Genomic DNA, 11,536 nt, shown 5'->3' with positions numbered 1-11,536 from the left:
GATACAAAAAGAGAAAATATATATATAAAATTATACATATTGTTAATAACCTCTCCTTCCATCTTTACTTCAGAAATCATACCTTCCACAAACTCCCCAAAGATAGGTAGGGACTGTGATTTATTCACCTATAAAGGTGACACAGTCCTAAACAGTATCTGAATTATATTTGTGAAGCGGATGAAAAATAGTTATAGGTGGGAGGAAGGAGTTATCAGAGCCAAGGGATAAGCCGTTATGTTTATTATGCAAGTTATTATGATTTTTTATTGTGGGTAGGGAGCGTGTACTATAATCTTTGCATAAATACACAGCATGCACAAAATCAGTACGTATAACATATATACAAATCAAATTATTTTTTAAGATATCTTGAAAATATTGTTATGGTTATCTAATATGAGACTATTTTTGCTTCTTATTGTAGTCAACCCATAAACCTATGTGTGGGGGACTAAGAGAGAGTAACATCTGGCAGACCAAAGATTTTTGTGGTCTTTGTTGGCTTTGCCAAAGGAAGGTTTTTCTAACTCGACATGGGAAAGCTTTCATGAAAATAACAACAGTAATATGAGTCTATGACTGAGTGAGATTTCATGTATAGGAAAGAGACATAATGAGGAAGTGACAAGTTATACAGGAAGCTGAGTTAATTGATTATATTCATATGGGACAGGGTAAGAACTAAATTTATTCTAAAAAATTTGAATTTTAATGATAGCCAAGAGACTAAACATTTAGCTGTTAACTTTCTGTTGTGATTTTTTAAAATTCCTCTTGGATGTTTAAATACTCTTTTACCTTAAAACTACTAAAACTATGTTCTCTCCATTTATTACTAGAGACCTTGATTCTTTATGGACTAATGGGATCACTACTTTTCTGGTAAAATGAAGCAAGGAGGGAGAAGTAGAAGGCGGGACTGTTTCTCTTAATTTCTCAGATCCATTTTAACACCACAGAACTTCATGGTCTTTTTCTTGTCAGTTTTTAAGTCTTATCAGAACCACCATCTTTAAATTACTGCTGATCTCATTTTCTATTACGAATTATTTCCACCAAATAAATTAAACAAACTGACTTTTCGTCCTATCTGATCCCCTTTCATTAGGCCTTTGGATTCAACACTCAACATGTGAAAACACGTGGGATTTCTGTACTTAACTATCCTTTCATTTTGCCCCATGAATTTTGTTTTCCACCCATTTTTCAATATTTATCCTATATTCTGGACATGTGGGTCTTCTCTCCATTGGGAAAACATACAAGCTGACTTCATATATCTCATTATTTCTTTATCCACTCATCCAAGGAGGGATACTTAGGTTGTGTCCATATCTTGGCTATTGTAAATAATGCTGCAATAAACATGGGGTTGCATATATCTTTTCAGATTAGTGTTTTTATTTTCTTTAGGTAGATTCCCAGAAGTGGAATTGCTGGATCGTACTGTAGTGAGATTTTTAAGTTCTGAGGATTCCATAATATTTTCCATACAGGTCGCACCAATTCCAACCAACAGTGCACAAGGGCTCCCTTTTCTCCACATCTTCCCCAACACTTGTTATTTCTTCTCTTTTTGATAATAGCTATTCTGGCAGATGCAATACCTCACTGTGGTTTTGATTTGCATTTCTCTGATGATTAGTGATGTTGAGCATCTTTTTATGTACCTGTTGGCCATCTAAATAAAGGGGGAGACAGTCCATATTCATAGATTGGAAGACTCAGTATTGTTAAGATGGCAATTCTCCAAAAATTTATATATATTTATATATACATATAAATATATATTATATATATATTATATATAAGCATATAAATATATTATATGTTATATATTATACATTAAATATATTATTATATATTAAATATATTATATATTATATATATAAAATATATATAATATATATTTATATAAATACTGCTGGTCAGCCGAGAACGCACACAGTTTTTTATATTTTATATATTTATACTTATTTATATATATATAAATTTTTGGAGAATATACATATATGTGTGTACATATATATATATACAATAACTGATATATAACAATATATATAACTATATATTACTATATATATTACTATATAGTCATCGCTGTCAAAACCCCAGAAAGCCTCTTTATAGAAATTTATAAGCTCATCCTGAAATTCGTATGAAAAGCCAGTTCCTTTTTCTTGGCCCGTGTCTCCATCAGCCCTTGAGTAACTCTATAGCTTTCCAGCACAGCGAAATGTTCCAGGCTCAAACTCTCCTTTTCCTGAGACAGTCCTGGGTGGTTAACGGTGGTTAAAATCAGAAGCCATTTCTTCTTCATCGACTCCCGCTCCATTCAATGAGAACTCTGAAGAGGGCTGAGTCTATAGCAAGTAGCTCCAGTACGTGCTGGTGAGGTGAAATCTCATCATCGCCATCTGTGCGCAATATGCTGGTGGACCAACGGCAGCAAGGAGGGGGCCTGTGGCATCGCTTCACGGGGGGCGTTTGTGGGTCACCTACACAATCGTGCTCACTCTCTCCAACTGTAGAAACAATGACCTGCTTCCTGAGAGCTCTGGGAAAAGTAATTGTCTGACGCCTTTAAAGAGGCTGGGGGATCAAAAGTCTCACGTATATGCTAATATTCTTCTCGCAAATGGTTCTTTCGTTCCACACTGGAACTGAGATGACCAACTCCACATCATTATGAAACCACACACGGTTCACAATCCCGTTAATGGCCCAGCAGCGCAAATCCGAAGGGTGACGCTGTAGCAGGAACACGCAAGAAGCAGGCTAGCAACGAGCGGTTCCCTGATTCTCAAAATCCATGTGTGCGTTTCGTTGAACCAGCATTCACTGATGGTCCATCCTGTCTGTCTGCCATGCATCACGTAATGGGCTTGGCCCCATTTTCTGATTCTATTTCACTTTATTGCTCTGTATGATTAATTCTGAACTTGGGATAATCTCTCTCAGAGGGCAAATCAAAGTATGCAGACGGGAGAATTATGTCATGTAGAAGAGAAGCGGATACAGGCAATGAGATCTGGGTCCCAGCCCCGGTAAGAATGAGGACGGACTCTAGGTGAGGCAACTCACGCCTCCACGACTGTAGCCCCCAGGCTCACTGAGACATAGCAATGCTGTGACTGGCCGCATAGGTGACTGGTGACGCAGGAAGAATTTCAGAGACTATTGCAAGGGGCAAGTGAGGGAGAAGAAAGCAGGAATGTGTACACTATCAAGGGTGACTGCAGCCCTCTATGGATCGATCTTTCGTTTTCAACCACCTATACAGTCACGAGCACAGATAGAGGATGGAGACGAGGCTATCTGGTGTTTTTTAGATTGTTTACAAGGGTGGCTGCAATGATCCTACCCATATCTGCGTGCATGCCCCTTTTGCAATGTGATCTTGCCACTCCTCTTATAAAAAAAGGGGAGGAATGTTTTTTCTTCCCATGAATCTGGGCTTCCCTGGGAATTCCTTAGACCAAGAGAATGCGTTTCAGCAGATGCTGTATGACTCCCGAGCCTCGGGCTTCAGAGGCCTCGCAGCTTCTGCAAGCACTTGTTGGACTCTGAGTCAAGTCTGCTGCAAAGGCGTCCAGGAGGAAAGAGCACACAGGGAGAGGCGCAGCCACCCCTGCCAGTCTGGCCTTACCCTGGGGAGCCGCCTGCTGTATGAATGAGCCCTGGGCAGGGCCAGCAGAGGAACCACCAGGCCAACCCACCAACTTAAGAGAAATGACAACTCATTGTTCTTTAGTGCCGGAATGGTAAAAGTAGAAATCTGAGATCGAGCGTCTCGAACAGAAATATTTTTTGAGCGCTTATCATGGGTCAGGCACTTGTCCAAGTCCTTTCAATATAATAACTCATGGAATCCTCTTAACAATTTGATGGGTTAAGTAAGTACCATTCTTACTTCCATTTAACAGATGGGAAAACTGAGTCAGACAGAGCTTAACACCTTGCCCATGCTTCGGCATACACTAAGTGATATGCAATCTCGCACAGTTTTGGCTGTGAAGTCTGTGTTTTAATGCCTGCGCCACGCTACATACGGTGGGCATTTTCCCAGTGGCCTGTAGGGCTCCTGTCTGGTTCCCGAAGTTTTACAGATGGCATCAGGCACACGAAGCGATAACCTTTTACGCACTAAAGGCTGCCCAGCAGTCTCATGTCAAAAGAAACCATGAAGCCTCCTTTCAGAAGGCTGTTGGACTGTGGGTGTGTTTTTTAGAACCCCGAAAGACCATTATCAAGCCTGAGTATCCATTCTGGATACATGCTTCAGTTGGGAGAAGCCACAGACTCGCAGGGTCCAGACGTGCACACCTGGGATAGAAACGAGGGATTTCCGAACAGCCTATACCTTAAAGCAGTGAGCTGGTCACGCAAAGAACGGCCACATGTTTTCCCCATGTACAGACCACAGAGGGAGTTTCAGCTGCAGTGTGATCAGATCTGACAACAGTACAAATGAAGTGCCAAAAGCAATTACCTTCCACACACAGGCAGATAAACAATCACCCGCCCTTAGGATCAGATCCAGGCGATCAAAAACGGGAGATACTGAAACAATGTGGTGCTGAAGTGTCAAACATGGACAATGAGTGTCTTTCTTAGGACAGTAAGGAAAAGGCTCCTGATAACAATGAAATCAATGTTATATTGGGAATATTGTAATGAGTAATATCTCCGTTTTCACTGAACTATCCATGAGCATCACCTTATACAGAATGGAAAATATAATTGCACGTATGGAAATGTGAAGAAACTAAAGTTAGAAACTGGCTTATTTGGATAAATTGCCACCATTGATTGATGGGAGTCAATAACCGTGAGCGGTTTTCGTGTCCTCTGTGATATCTCTTATTTTAAAATAACAGTGGGAGCATTCATTGAGTGCAATCTAAACTTCTCAAGGGATCTCCCTGGTTAATATGTTCCAACTCTTGCCATTGAGGAGTTTACTTTAAGACTGAAAACACTTCTGAAGATAGAAATGAAAGAACTGAGCCAAAAATAGATGCACCAGCAAGAATAGTTCCAGCTTACAACATACACTGTAGTTCTGTCTGGTAGTAATAATGCAACTCTAGGTCTCTATTGTGAATCTGACTGTGTGGAAAGATACGTCTAGTTCAGAAAGGATTCTATATGGCAATGACTGCAGCTACTTCTTAAGACCCTTTGAAAATATGAGTATCAAGGTAAACATTGGGAGAAGTAAATGTAAACAACAGCAGCCAGAAGCTACTAAGTGCTATGATTAGCAATATCAATAATATATTACAGTTCTTAGAACAACCAGCTGAAATAGGTACATTTTGCATTTTTAGAGTGGACAAGAGGGACTCAGAGGATAAGGACATTCTCTTAGAAGTTCAGAGCAGGTACCAGTTGGATTCTCACACTCCTGCATTCGCAGCATGCATAGAAAACTGGATTCTTTGGCTCCATCCCAAATCAACACTCCAGGCTTAGCTCCAAATATCTCCACAATCGGCATACAACTTTAGGGAAACAATTTGGAAATACTGAAAACTGGCAGTAAAGATATGACAGCAACCAAATTTGTGTATATATATACATATGCAACGTATGTTATGTATGCATGTATAGAAAGGTAGTAGGTAGATAGATAATAGATGGATAGATGATAGATATAGATAGAAAAATGATAGATGGATAGATGATAGATAGATAGATAAATAGATATAGAAAGATGATAAATGGATAGTAGATAGATGATAGATAGATAGATAGATAGATAGATAGATAGATAGATAGATAGACAGATATTCACGAATGCTACAATCTTCTTTTCCCCGGACTAGGACAAACACCTTGTTGTGCCCTCAACCTCTCCTACTCTGACTCTTTCCCGAGAGCCTTTAGCAGGTCAGCTCCTGGGCTCCTGTTAGCTTCGGACAAGGTAACAGCTGGATTTACAAAGATTAGAAAGTCATTGGCAGGAAAGTCAACAAATTTCCATTGAAGGAATTGGATGGCAATCAGGGAGGAAGACTGGAGTAGGGAGAGGAGAGAGACTTTGGGGTGGTGGTAAGGTTTGTGTGTGAATGAGGAGGGTGACACAGAGAGATATGTGAAAAGAGGACATTACTGCTTATCCACAATTTTTTTTTAAATAATGCAGTAAATATTTATAGCACTTTTAGTTATTTTTCTATGCTGGGCTTCTTTTTCTTTTTTCTTTTTTTAAAGCTGGGCACTATACTTAGATGCAGTTATAAAAAGAGTTTTACAGGGGTGTTTTTCAGAGGTACACCTGATAATTTGCCCTGAAAATTTCAAAGACGAAGAAAAGTTATAGGCACAAAAATATGCACCCAAGGGGTGCTGATAACATCAGAAATTCATGTTGACACCACGTAGGAAAAGGGTCAAGTAAATACATTATGGTTCTCAACTGGGTTCAAAACATCATCTAGAACACCACCTCTACTTAACCTTTATTGAAGTTCTAAGATGTGCCGTTTTGCTAAGTAAGCACTTTGCGTATAACTCATTTAGTTCTCCCAGTAACATTATGAGGTAGATACTTATTGCTGCCAATTTTCAGATGGGGATGTGGAGGCATAAGCAAGTTCAGCTACTTGTTCAAGATGACGAAGCCAGTGAGTTGCACAGCTCGCCTTTCAAATCCAGGGCATCTTATGTCAGACTCAGTGCTTTTAATCAGCACACCATACTGCTGTTAACATTGTGTGTGATGGACACGAAGCGATGTACGAGAAAAAGTCCCTTATGACAAGTCACGTGAAAATGCAGAACCGAAACTTTATGAGATGTTATAATCACAGGTACTCACAGGTACACGTGGATCTGAGAAGGATCTGGAAAGGACTCATGTGGTGGTGGTGGGATCATGGCTGACCTACCTCATGACTTTGAACTTTCATAAATTATAATATGATTTTTACAAACAAAAGCACAAGCCCTGCGTAATTACATGCAAATTTAAAAGCCTAATTCAATTATTTGCATTTCCTCCATATGCTTAATTTCATACATTTATTGGAACATGTTTTTCCTTGCTACCTTCCCTCTTTTAAAAAATTGTCACATATATCTTCGGTAGAATTTCTTAAAGACGGTAATTAAATCCACATATAAACATATGGTTACGTCTAGTTACACAATTAATGTTAATATATGGCATATAATCATCATCTAATTTGAATTATATAGCATGTGGTGACATAATTATAATATGTAATGATGGAAAGATCCTTATTTAAGCCGAGTGAAATGACTGCAGTTTGAATTGGATGATTCTGAAATTACAGTTTCCTAGTTGCTTTAAGGGCTCCTCAGCGACAGGGACAATCTAAACTCTGCCTATTGTTATGAGGAAAAAAAGAAAACCATTTAAATACATAGGAAAATAAGGTGGTGGGAACTGTGGTGCTTCTTGTTTTAATCAGACAGAAAACAAAGAGATTTGCCAACAGTTATTTTTAGACTATTTGCTAAATAAAAATGACTGTCAAGCTGGGACCAGAAATATGTTACTTCAGGCTGCTATTTAAGGTTCACCACAAGGGTCCATGGAGAGAGAACCCATTCATCATGGAACGAGGCGCAGAACGAATCTCCTGCAATCCTGGTGACATTCATCCCCCACTTTCTTGTCCCCCATTTCACACTAGTCCCTCATGACTATTTTTCTGCGCCAGGCGTCCTGTTACACATGTCTCATTCTTTGCAGAAAGTTCTGCTTCTGGAAAAGGCAAAAGCTAACGTCCCCAACTCGCAGCCATACTTTGAAAGGAGGGACATGAACTCCCCTTTGCTCTGGAGAAAGTGATGAAAGTTCCCGGGGCTCTGGCTAATGACAGGAAACGCATAAGTGGGCAAAGTATCAGGTATCAAAAAACAGAGTGTGGGAGCCATAAAACGAATTAGGGAAGGGAAAATGTATGCTAAACATGGAAATGCCCCCTTGAGCCGACCTGTGTGAAGTGGTGGAGCCGTCTGCCACGGAGAACACTCTGAGCCACCCATGTTTAATCATTGAAAACCCCACAGATGGGTCGCTGGAGATGAGATGCAGCATGACCTGATCAATAAAAAGTGACCCTCACACATGGAGGCAGTGGAACGTTTCTGTTTGGCTTTGACTTCTTAGAACTTCAAGCAGTGCCCCAGCCCTGGCGCCTGGAGGCTTGGAATGGGTGCCCTTTGTTTTGAAGTTGTTTTTGGTGTGTTTTCCTTTCTCACTTGAAATGAACTGCCAGAAACTCCTTCCGGAAACCTGTGGTTCTTTCAGAGCCCCGTTCAGGAGCCCCAGCTGAGGTCTTCACCTTCTTTGCAACCCCCAGAGGGCAAGTGGTGAGAAGGACCCATGTCCTCCAGGTGTTGGAATCCTGGCTCTGTCTCTATCTTCTCTGTTAGGGTAGATGACTCACTTTATCCTTCTAGAGTTTTGCCTCATGTGTCAGATGAAGGCATGAACTATACCATGTTTCCCCGAAAATAAGACCTAGCCGGACCATCAGCTCTAATGCGTCTTTTGGAGCAAAAATTAATATAAGACCTGGTATTATTTTACTATAAGACCAGATATAATAATATAAGTATAATATAATATAATATAATATAATATTACTATAATATAATATAATATAATATTAGTTAATATATTATTAGTATAATATAATGCTGGGTCTTATGTTAATTTTTGCTCCAAAAGACGCATTACAGCTGATTGTCCGGCTAGGTCTTACTTTTGGGGAAACACGGTAGGCAAACTCCCTTGGAGTAAAAATAGGCCTTTCCTGTTAGAAGCCCCTATGATTCCAGCGCTAAGCCCATGGAAAGGTGAGTTTTGTTAGGAGGACCTGATAGCAGTGTCACCTCCATGTCAGCTAAAGAATTCCAGCCTCCGACTGTGCGCAGCTCCTCGCAGCTCAACCAACAGATTTAGGCAAAGCCACAAGTAACGTTAAACCAGAACACAGTGGAATGTGACACATGACCATGCTGAAGGCGCAGCTGCCGCGATCTCAGGTCCCGGCGAATCAGTCTCATTTGGGGGCCCTTGTGGGGCCCAACCCCACCCAGGACCAAAGCAACCAGAGGGAGTGCAGAGCTTGTTTGTCATTGTCTCCTTTGGGTGGCTGCCTCAAAACATGGCCCCTGACCCCGGGAGGTCCTCCCTTGGGTCCTTATAGGTTAAAAGAGCCATCCTGGGCCTCAGCCAGGCTCTTCTGGGAGTGACCAGGAAAGGCACGAGGGGCTGTCCTCCAGGCTCCTTGGGGTGCAAGGGTGACGGAGCAGGGGCGCCAGGCATTCCTGGGGTGGGGTGGGGGGACTGTTCCCTGTTCTGCCATGAAGATGACCCTCTCCAGAGGTAGGGGTGAATAGGACCTGCGCCAGTGAGAGAGCTAGGCCCCTTGTGGACCTGGGCATCCGGGTCCCATCAGCCCTAGTGGAGGGGTGATTTCCCGGATGCCTCCTCCCCCCACACGTGCACAATCTGCCTCGTTATCAGCGTCCTTACCAGAGCAATACCTGTGTTACAACTGATGAACCTACATAGACACGTCATTGTCACCCAAAGTCCAGAGTGGACATAAGGAGTCACTGTTGGTGTCGTACATGCTACGGGTTTGGACAAATGTGTGACATGTATCCATCATTATAACGTCATACAGAGAGAGTCGCTTCACTGCCCTAAAGAGCCTCTGTGTTCCACCTGCTCATTATCCCCCCGACCCCCCACCCCCAGCAACCACTGATCTTTTCACTGCCTTCGTACGTAGTTCTGCCTTTTCCAGAATGTTATACAGTTAAAATCATATAGCATGCAGCCTCTTTGAATTGGCTCTTTTAATGTGGTCGTATAAATTTAAGGTTCCTTCATGTCCTCTCACGGCTCAATAGCTCTTTCCTTTTTAATGCTGAAGAGCATTCCATTTTCTGGATGCGCCAGAGTTTATTTATCCGTTCATCTACTGAAGGACATGTTGGTAGCTTCCCCGTTTGGGCAGTTATCAGTAAAACTGAGATAAACATCCACGAGCAGATCTTTGCACGGACAGAAGTTTGCATCTCCTTTGGGTAAATATTACACCAAGGAGCACAACAACCGCTAGATGGTATGGTAAGAGTATGCTCAGCTTTGAAATAAACCACCGAACAGTCTACTAACGTGGCTGTACCATTTTGTCACGTTTTGATAGTCTCAAGTCTGAAGAGAAACCATATTTGCCACTTGAAGGGACCTGCATGTCTGTCCCTTACCTAAGAATAGAGCAAGCTGCAGGACTGGCCAAGGCGGCGGGGGACAGTAATGAAGTTGCTAGGACGGACTCCACTCGTCCTGCCTCTGTTTGTCAAACGCTGACCTTGTAAAGCAGGCAGCACCCGTGAGAAGCCACTTGCTCCCCATGACTAAGCAACTCGAGGGAAGACAGACTGAGGTCTGAATTCGGCCCTTTATTGTCCTTAGGAAAAATGTCCCTCTTTTCTAAGCCTCAGCTCCCTCCTCCCAGAGATTACAATACCTGTTTAGTAGGGTTATCTAAGGACTAAATGAATTAAATCAGCAAAGCTCAGTCACTTAACCCCATGTAGGTAGCCGGTAAATGCTAGCTCTATTTCCTCTTTTATTACAAAGTGTGTGGGGGGCGGGGGGGAGGCAGGGAGACATTTCAGCATGAAAGCGGAGCCACAGAATAGTTTTAGGACCCAAGATTTTGTTGGAGAGGAGTTTAGCATCGGGTTTCTTAGAGTAACTAATGCTTAGGGGCCATTTAATTTGTGTTGAACGTTTAGAATGAACACAGGACTGTGAACACGAATAGGCACAAATACTAACTGAAAGCCCAGCTTTGTGGAGAAAGACGCAGGTCCTCCTAAGATTCCCCAGTCAGGGGAGGAGGTCGTCTCTGAACTTGTGTATAAAAGCGGATAATAATAGCTCAAGTTTATTGAGCGCTGATTGTACCCACAACAGTGTCCGAACCATTTGATGTACCGGTGACATTACTGCCTCCACATCCACGGATCAGAGACTGAGGCACAGAGCAGACCAGTCCCTTGCTCCAGAGTAACTGTGACAAAAGCAGGTTTTGCAGTGAGGTGAGACTAAGCTCTAATCTACTCCAGTGCGGACCTGCCTTTTGAGACACTGGTTCTTCCTCAAGGGTCAAAGGACGGACGCCTTAGGAAATTGTTTAGCGGTGACAGTCACGTCTCAGGAACGGCTGCTGAATGGAAACAGAGACAGCCAGACAGCTGCTTCCTGATCTAATGCCCCCCCTTTCTAAGCGCTGGCTTCCACATCTATTACGCGGATCAAATCTGAAAGCAGGGCTATGTTTCTTCTGGATCCAGGCAGCTACCTTGAATACAGAAAACTACTCAGCTATTCACTGCTGTCATAAATTACTTTTGGCGTATCATGAAAGGCTGAGGATGTCACCAAGCAGGGACCTGTCAGTAGGGTCAGAAGGCCCCCCACCCCACCAGGCCCAGCCCCAGTCTGTGCAGTGCTTCTTGCTATAACACC

This window comes from Rhinolophus ferrumequinum, chromosome 28, assembly GCF_004115265.2.
Source record: "Rhinolophus ferrumequinum isolate MPI-CBG mRhiFer1 chromosome 28, mRhiFer1_v1.p, whole genome shotgun sequence".
Taxonomy (NCBI): Eukaryota; Metazoa; Chordata; class Mammalia; order Chiroptera; family Rhinolophidae; genus Rhinolophus; species Rhinolophus ferrumequinum.
The sequence above is the reverse complement of the archived record's forward strand: the minus strand, read 5'-3'. Positions refer to the sequence as shown.